Source organism: Elephantulus edwardii, unplaced genomic scaffold (assembly GCF_000299155.1).
Source record: "Elephantulus edwardii isolate Elephantulus edwardi_28Jun2011 unplaced genomic scaffold, EleEdw1.0 scaffold00182, whole genome shotgun sequence".
NCBI classification, from domain to species: Eukaryota; Metazoa; Chordata; class Mammalia; order Macroscelidea; family Macroscelididae; genus Elephantulus; species Elephantulus edwardii.
The window spans coordinates 1,157,456-1,166,448 of NW_006399932.1; the positions used below are offsets into that span (position 1 = coordinate 1,157,456).

Genomic DNA, 8,993 nt, shown 5'->3' on the forward strand with positions numbered 1-8,993 from the left:
ACTTTTAACTTGTTAGTTAAATTTGTGTCTTCTAGGCTGCAACAGTTCCATGATACATCTTCAAGGATATGAACATGTATGGCTAAGCACAACTGATAACAGTGCACCTAAATTCCAAAATCAGTTTCCACAATATTCTACGTGTTTCCTATTGCCAAAGGGGCCCTTTAGAGCAGTGAGAGAAGATCTTCACCCTGAAACCTATACCACTACTTTTCAGCAGGAAGTAGCTAAGAGAATACACCATCCCCTTTTCCTTATGAATCAGGGTGAAATATCTCTCAGGGAGGAGTGATAGGGAATGGCAAAGGACACACTGACTAAGGAGATTAATCAGAACTGGTTTTGACAAGCACTGTGGCAATAGGAAAATTAAAACAGAGTTTCAAGGGGGAACAAAAAAAAAAGAGGAACGAACTGGGGGTGTACAGAAAATAGTGCAACAATGAATGAATGGAAATCCAAAATCTCTGTAAATGTTCATTAAAATGAATAAAATGTAATTTAAAAAAAAAAAGAGTTGTCCACAACTCATAGTAACCCTGTGTACAACAGCTCTGAACCCTCCCTGAGAGCAGACTTTTCCAATGCAATTCATCTTTTGATTTCCTGACTGCTGGTGCTAAGAATGTTGATTGTAGAGCTGAGCAAGCTGAAATTGTTAACCACCTCAATCTCTTCTCCATCCATTACGGTGCTGTCAATTGGCACAGTAGCGAGAATCTTTGTCTTCTTGAATAATTGATAGTCATATATAAAGATAGGTGAAGGGAATATCCAATAAGGGGATAATTAGTACAATGTCACCATAGAAAGGGAAGACAAATAAATAAAAAAATGTGGTCAACAACCAACATATAGGCAGGCCAAACAGATATTAATGGAAATTAGATTTACCAGGGGAAAGTAGGAAAAGCGAGATTTCATTGTCATTATTACACTTAATGTTACAAAGCAAAATGTTTATGGAAAACAGATTTGTCTTATAAATTTTCACTCAAATCACAATTCAAAAAGAAGGGGAAAGAGTAGCCAACATGAATACCAGTCTATTTCAGCGTAGTAGAGCTCAAGATATCTTTGAATTCTATTGGGTTTTTAAATAATTTCTTGATTCATACTTTGTCCTCTTGATTCATACTTACTATTGATATTTTAATTATTTATGGATGTTTATAGCTGTTTTTTCTCATTTTGAGTCATGCTACAACAGGAAACGAAGCTATGTTTCAGACATGTCATTAAGATTGGTTCTATTTCAAGGAGGCAATTCATCCCCTGCTATATTTTGACTGCCTTCAAAATTGAGGGAAGGCATTATATCACACAATGTTCCACTGCTATTTGTAAGGTTTTTAGTGGTCACTTATTTCCCAAGTTGATCACTACATCCTTCTTCCAAATCTGTCTTTTTCTGGAAGCTCTGTGTTAGTCCATCCACCCTAGTTGATTCTGTTTGCATTAGAAATATTGGTGGCATCTCTTCCAGCATCACAGCAACATTCAAGCCACCCCAGCATGACAAAGTGCCAGATAATTATTGTATCTCAACTTATATTAAAACAAAAATCTTCAAATCTTTTTTACATAAACAAATATATTGGGAAAGTAAAATATAATTGGGTTCCTGTTACTTGCAGCCAAAAGTATTCCAACAATCTATCTAGAGACAATGTGTTAGAAGACTACTATTAGTAATTGTGTCTGTGTTATAATTATAATTAAGTTTCCTTCTAAAAAAAAGTAGAGAGAATTTGGAAAATTAGTTGCATAGCTCTAAGCACTATCATCTTTGCAGCAAGGGGATGGTGAGGAACTTCTCCCCGCCTGGTAATACAATACTCTTCCTTCTTCATACTTCACTTTGCTCTTTTTTTCTATACATAAAAAAGGGTTAGGCCTGGGCCAGGCAATAAAGGATTGATTCATTTCTCCTGTAACACATGTGCATTCTTCCTGATTTCTGTAAACAACAGGGAGGGAGTCATTTCTCTGGCCAGTGGCCAGTCTCCAGATCATGCAGAACTTGGTTGTCTTTGAAATGAGCCTCACAGACAATCTGCAACATTTTTAGAGTCTGTACACCATAAGAAAATTTAATTTCACAGATCTTTTCTTTGGTAGTTGATTATATATTATATGAAATCTCTAGTTTATGTAGCTTTGGCCCATCAAACAACTGCCTCCCCAATGTCTAAATACAATAAAAGTTCAATATCGAAAGTGAAAATTTTGACTGATGCCTGAAGCATATGAAAGAAACAAGAAAAAAGGAACTTTTCAGGTAGTGCTTTGCTGTGGAGAAATTTGTGAGCCCCGAAGCAGAGAAAACAGAGAAGGTGTGAGAACGTAGTGTTGAAACTGAAAGGGACCTTTGAGCTCATGAGGTCCAGCCCCTTTCCTTAAACATGAGATCATGGGGCCCAGAGAGGTGCTTTTGGCTTGTTCTTTCCTCAGTCCCACATGTTCTGAATGCCAGCCATGGACCTGGTCCTCTTTCCTACACAGGACTTCAAGGATGAAGAATCACTCTCCACTCTGCCCTTTGAGGGCTCTCTATACCAGCTGCTACAGTCAAGAACAAATCCAGATTAGGTTGGTTTTTATTTTGTCTTGGGGTTTGCTCTTATTTTTGCTTTGTTTTGCTTTTGTTTTTTCTTCTCTGCAAAGCCACTGCCTCCCAGTATCCTAGATAGGAATCAGTAATAACTCTCAAAATAGTTCTGCCTTTATGTCTGTGCTTGTGGGGTTTGGTCATCATTGACTTAAGAAAATAAAGCAGTAAATTTTTGCTCAGATTCTGTTCTAAGGGGAGTCTGTGTGTCAGTCTCTCTCTCTTCACCATCCACCCTTCCCTCCCACATACATTGTTTTTCTGGATAGATGTACATTCTTCATGACCTTGGGATGACAAAGAAGTGACTGGTTGGAATCACAGTCCAAATAGACCTACTATAAGCTTAGCATACAAAGGTTGAATGCCACCATTTACTTTTTCTTTCTTTTCCAAAATTTTAGAAATGTAGAATTGCTGGGTGATACAAAATGTTTCTCATTAATGAAATGATCAGCAGTTCAAGACCTGCTTCTGAAAGATCACAGCCACTGAAAACACTATGGAGGGTGGTGTGTACCACCAAGTCAGAACCTACTCCTAGCTGCCCTCTGACAGGATTTCAGTGACAGTAAAACACATGGGAGGTGATAGCCTACCTTTTCCCTATGGAGCAGCTGGTGAATTTGATCTGAATACCTTTGGGTTGGCAGCAAAACTCCTTGTCACTAGGCTGCCAGAGCTCCCATGAGTTAGAGTCAGTCCCATAGCAACTTCCCCATCATCGCCTTAATATGACCACTTCCTGTGGTAGTATGAATCAGGGTATGTTCTTCTTATTTGCCCCATTTCTGGAACCTGGAATGATACTCTGAAGTAAGAATATTGAGAAGAGAAAGATCCACCTCATTTAGAACATCCCAGGGATGAAGCAAGGTCAGTTACTGGGAAGGACCCTCCCTCTCTTCCTCCCCTTTACTAGCTTTAGAATCCTAAGTCCTTTCTTCCTCCAGCCAGCAGCAAAAAGAAAGTCTGGAGCCCAGGGACTAAAAATCTGGTTTGATGAAGGACAGAAGTAGGATTATAGGGTATTGGACAGGAAAGAGATAATAAGAGAAAAGAGAGGAGTAGAAAGGATAGCATTTCCCTCTCCGAGTCAGTGAGTAATCACTGTGTACTTCCCCCTACAAACTGTATTCGTTAACAATTTCAGGGCACTCTACAACATATTCCAAATCCATTGTCCTTCTGCCTCTACTTGTGACCAATACACAAGCATCACTCATGGGAGGCATTGTCTCCAATTAAATTATCTCCTAAATTTCTATTCTTGGTTCTTAAAACATACTTTCCATAGAGCAACCAGAGAGAGCTTTTGAAAGAACTCTCTCAGTATCAATAAGTTCTATATGATCTAATCTCAAGTTCCTCCTTGACCTTGTTCCACATAAGCATTCTTTCTGTTCTCTGAATGTCCAAGCACATTCTTGTCTCAACGCCTTTGCACTTGCTGTTCCCTCTTCTGGTTTCTCTTGCCATGGCTGTCTCTTTCTCATCCTTCTAAGCTAGGTTCAATGTAAATCCCTCCAAGAGGCCATCTCTATTTTGAACCAGCCACTCTCTTCATTATCTTTATATCACTCATTATGATTTACAGCCATATTATTAATTGATTTACCTAATCCTTGTCTGTTTTCCGAATGAAAATGAAAGTTCTAGGACAGAAAAAGGGAGATTTGGTGCCTTAGTGGTAAACAGTTGTGCTGTCAACTCTAAGGCAAGCAGTTCAAATCCACTAGTTATTCTAGAGGTGAAAGATAGGTAATCTCTTTTCATGTGATTTCAGCATTTGGAAACCCACTGGAGGGTAAGCTATCAGTCTGTTCTAACTCAGTGTCACACAATAAGAACAACAACAACACAAGAGAGTTTCCATTTTTTTTAGGATTAGAACTGAACCTTGAACAGAGAGTCTAGTACAGGTAAATGCTTATCGAATGTAGGAGTGAATGAATCAATAGATGTCAAGTGCACCAAAGAGTTCAGAATAAAGCGTTTTATTTCATATAAAAAATGCAGCTTTATCACTTGAATGTCAATTTAAGAAAATAAAAATATACCATGTTGTTGTTATGTGCCATTGAGTCGCTTGCAACTCATAGCCACCCTATGTACAACAACCCTAAACTCTGCTCTGTCTTGTGCCAATCTCACTGTATCTGACACACCCATCCCAATTACCCGAGTCACCAAATCGATCCACCTCCTAGAGGGTCTTCCCCTCCTGCACCTGCTCTCCATCCTCCCAAGCATGATGTCCCTCTCCAAGGACCAATCTCTCCTTACAACATGACCAAAGTATGTCAGACAAAGCCTCAGATTCTTTGCCTCCAAGGAGCAGACCAGTTTAACCCTCTCCAGAATGAATATGTTTGTTTTCTTAGCAGTCCATGGTACATTCAATATTCTTCTCCAGCACCACAGCTCAAATGCATCAATTCTCCTTCTATCCTCTTTAGTCACTGTCCAACTCTCTGATGCATAACAAGGGATTGCAAAGATCATAGCCTGTATCAGATGCACCTTAGTCTCCAGAGAGACACCATTGCTTTTCAGTACTTTAGAGAGGTCCCTAACAACAGACTTTCCCAAGGCAATACCTCTTTTAATTTCCTGGATGCTGGTGCCAAGAGTGTTGATTATGGAGCCAAGCAGACTAAAGCTGTGAACAATCTCAATCTCTTCACCATCCATCCTGATGCCGCCAATTGGTTCAGTGGTGAGAATCTTTGTCTTCTTGACATTGAACCTAAATCCATATTGAAGGCTGCAGTCCTTGACCCTCTCCAGCAAGTGTTTCAGGTCCTCCTTAGTTTCAGCAAGCAGGGTTGTGTCATCTGCATAATGCAGATTGTTGACAGATCTTCCGCCAATCCTGATGCTGCATTTCTCCTCCACATTAAGTATAAATGTTTGCAAGCCTTGTAAATAATTGATGTTTGCCTGAAATTCAAGTTTAACTGGATGTCCTATATTTTATTGAACTGTCCTATTCTAGGCCTGCTCAGGATTTTATGTGACTTAAGAGGAAACTCTTTCATATCACTGCCTTGTAGATGATTTCTAGGTTGGAATAGACTTGAGTAAAGGGCTGTTTTGTTCTTCCTTTTAAACTTCACGGGTATTTTTTTAGCTAATAATAAGATATTTGGGGTAATGGATTATACCACCACTCCCTTTTATCACAAAGGGTACAAAACACAATATGTAGTAATACAGTAAATAGGTCTAGCAAGCTGATATAACCCTGTGTAGATCTGGCGTATAGCTCATACTGACACAATCACTCTAGGCAAACCCTCTACTAATGAAGATCTGTCCTACTTCAAACCCATTCCCTTCTTGCAAAAATAGAGGACTGGGGATGAGAATTTTAGGGGGGGAGATGAGTAGGATATTTTTTCTAAATTAAATATTCTTTCTTAGAGTTTATTATTAAAAGAAAAGTTCACATTTCTCCCAAAATTATTTTCCATTTCAAAAATACCAAATGTAGTTAAGTTTATGAGTAAATCAAGTTATATACACTCCAGTATTATCCTCTTGTGTCCCCCTCATCAATGAAAAGCCTTCAAATGTATAATGTGCAAGTGAATGTGTTTAATTTTAAAAAAATATTTAACTAGAAGAATAACTTTCCCCCTTGACTTCCAAATGTCCAGAAATCACTTGTATCTGCTGGTAAGTGGTCCAGTAGCATGACTGACAGAAGACTGTGGGAAGATCCCCAAGGTATAATATGCCTTCTGGGACAGGAGTGTTTTGTATATTGACCAAGTTGGGTCAAATCCCTTAAAGCATTGAAGGAATTAAAACCTGAGGTGTGCTTGTGTGCAAGGCATGTTTCATGGGCCTCTTTCCCTGGAACTCATCATTTGATCAAGAGGGAATTGAGAGCTTTCCTGTCTCTTAACAAGCCTTACATTGCTTGTTAAGAAGCCTTACATTGCTTTACTGTAGAATGAAATTTTGTTAGGTATACACCTGTGGTTGTTTTGGTTTGAAACCAACAAGACTGCTAATTAATAATGTTATTATTCCTTGTCTTGAAGGTCATTTCCAAAGACTTAAAAAGCATCTCCTACATGTTATCTCATTTTCTTCACCTACTTAACTCTGTAGGTATATTGGGCTCTGATACTGAAATCCCCTCCTTGCCAATTTACAAGTTAAGCAAACACTTGAAAAATTGTGTGATCGTCAATAAATTAGGAATCAAAGGCTCTTTATACCTACAATTCTCTATTAGATGAAAATCAATTCAGTGACACAGTTCCTTTGGTAATTCAGCAGTTACAAAGCTGATCATAGTCATTCATCTTATTAATCATATTAAATATATTCCCTTCCCCATTAAATGCATTTTTGTGCGTTATATACTTGTTATCTATGTACATTATTCCAAGAATAATCTATTATAATTGTGTAAGTACAAAGAAAAAAGTAAGTAAATAAATAAAAGCAAACATTAGGGAAATATGAATTATAACTAAGAATATAGGCCAGAATGGAGGAGGGGAGGAATATAGACTAACAATTGAATACATTTACTGAATGTTTACTAAATTTGGAATATACATTAATTATTAAAATGTTATATTAAATAATGAATTTGCCTCTTTTGCCTCAAATAAAAAACAAAAAGAAAATAGTGTTTTCATAATATCTAGTATTTTCTCCAATAAGTCCAAATCCTACTTCTGGTTAGTGTCTAGTTAGTGCAAGGCTTATTGCTGTAACAAAAAGCAAAACAAAAAAGACCTAAATAACTAACCTAGTGGTTTAATTAAAGGGTGAAGCTTCTTTTTCTCTTACTCAGCAGTCCACGATGAATGTTTTAGGTCATTGGGCAGTATACATTTTCTCATCTTGTTTCTCACCACACATCCTTCTCTCATGGCCATCTGGGTTGTCAGCATGTCTTCACCACTCTGTGGAAAAAGTGCACCTAGTGTTTTGAAGTGTCAGACTGGAGTTGGCACACATCATTTCTGCTCACATTTGAAAGAAACTATACCATGGGCCCATTTAATTTTAGGAGACATTGATAGATTAGTGCAGCTGGGCAGACATGGGCCCAGGAACAACTCTAGCACCAAGAACGAGGGAGAAAAATAGCTCATGCGGGCACCTTGCAACTCATTGGCTCACTGTGCCCATTAGAACTATGTATGTGGGTTTTCAGGAAATGTCATTTTCAAGATCATTGCTAGTTATATTTTTTAACCAAAAGCATGGCTGTCAGAGTCTAAAAGTGCACCAGATATTTTCTTATTTTGGATCTAAATTCCTAGAACTATCCAGAAAGCAGATTTCATGAAGGAGAAACTTCTAAAATATAAAAATTGTATTCTGCCAATCGTCAAGATAATCCCCAAAGCCAAACCTAGTGGTGACCTTCTGTTGGGCTTCTGAGCTACAAATCCTAATGGGAGGAGACTGTCTCAGCTTTTCCCCATAGAATGGCCTTTGGAATAAGGACCTTAGAAAATGAATCCTCAGGGGCACCGTCCTCTGCCCTCCTCAGCCCCGCTGTCTGTAGTCATACATCCTCCACCCTCGGGCCGCCTGACAACTTCCTGCAGGACTGGGAGAATCTGCAGCAGGACTTCCAGAGCATCCAGGAGGCCCACTGGCTGTACTGCCTGAAGCTGGAGGAGCTGATCAACCTGCAGGACAGCTGTACCAGCTCCATCTCTAGGCAGAAGAAGAGGCTTCAGCTGGCCCTTGTCCTAAAGAAATGCAAACCCTCCCTCCCAACAGGGTCTATGGGGGGAGCGGGGTTCGAAAGCTGGAGAATCAGATCAAGAAGAGCCAAGGCCTCTTCTTCGACATGGAGGCAAATTTGCTTAAGAAGAATGGGTTGTACCTGAACCTGGTTCTGACTAACGTCAACATGACACTCCTTAGCAAGCTGGCTAAATTTGCCCACAAGAACGAGTATGTGAAGTTCAAGCCTCACCATCATCCTCATCCTCATCCTCATCCTCATCCTCATCTCCTTCACCTGCCGCTTTCTCCTTAACTCCAGGGTGACAGATACGGCCTTTAACTTCCTTCTGGTCTGGTACTACTGCACCTTGACCATCAGGGAGAACATCCCCATCAACAATGGCTCCTGGCTCAAAGGCTGGTGGGTGCTTCATCACTACATGTCTAAGTTTCTGTCGCGAGTCACGCTCATGTGGCCTGATGGCCTCATGTACCAAAGCTTCATGCAGTTCTGCAGTATTACTGCCAGAGCAGCTGTCTGTACTGCCTGGTGGGCGAGAGGCACACCATGGACCTCACTGTGGAGGACTTCCAGGCCTGGATATGGCCGGGCCTCACCTTTCTGTTGCCGTTTCTTTTCTTCGGACACTTCTGGCAGCTTTTTTTT

The 8,993-nt window shown here is 39.6% G+C and overlaps 1 pseudogene; it reads left to right on the forward strand.

Annotated features, from left to right (window-relative positions):
* Positions 1-8,104: 8,104 nt before the first annotated feature.
* LOC102857730 overlaps positions 8,105-8,993 on the forward strand; it is a 1,432-nt pseudogene continuing 543 nt past the window's right edge.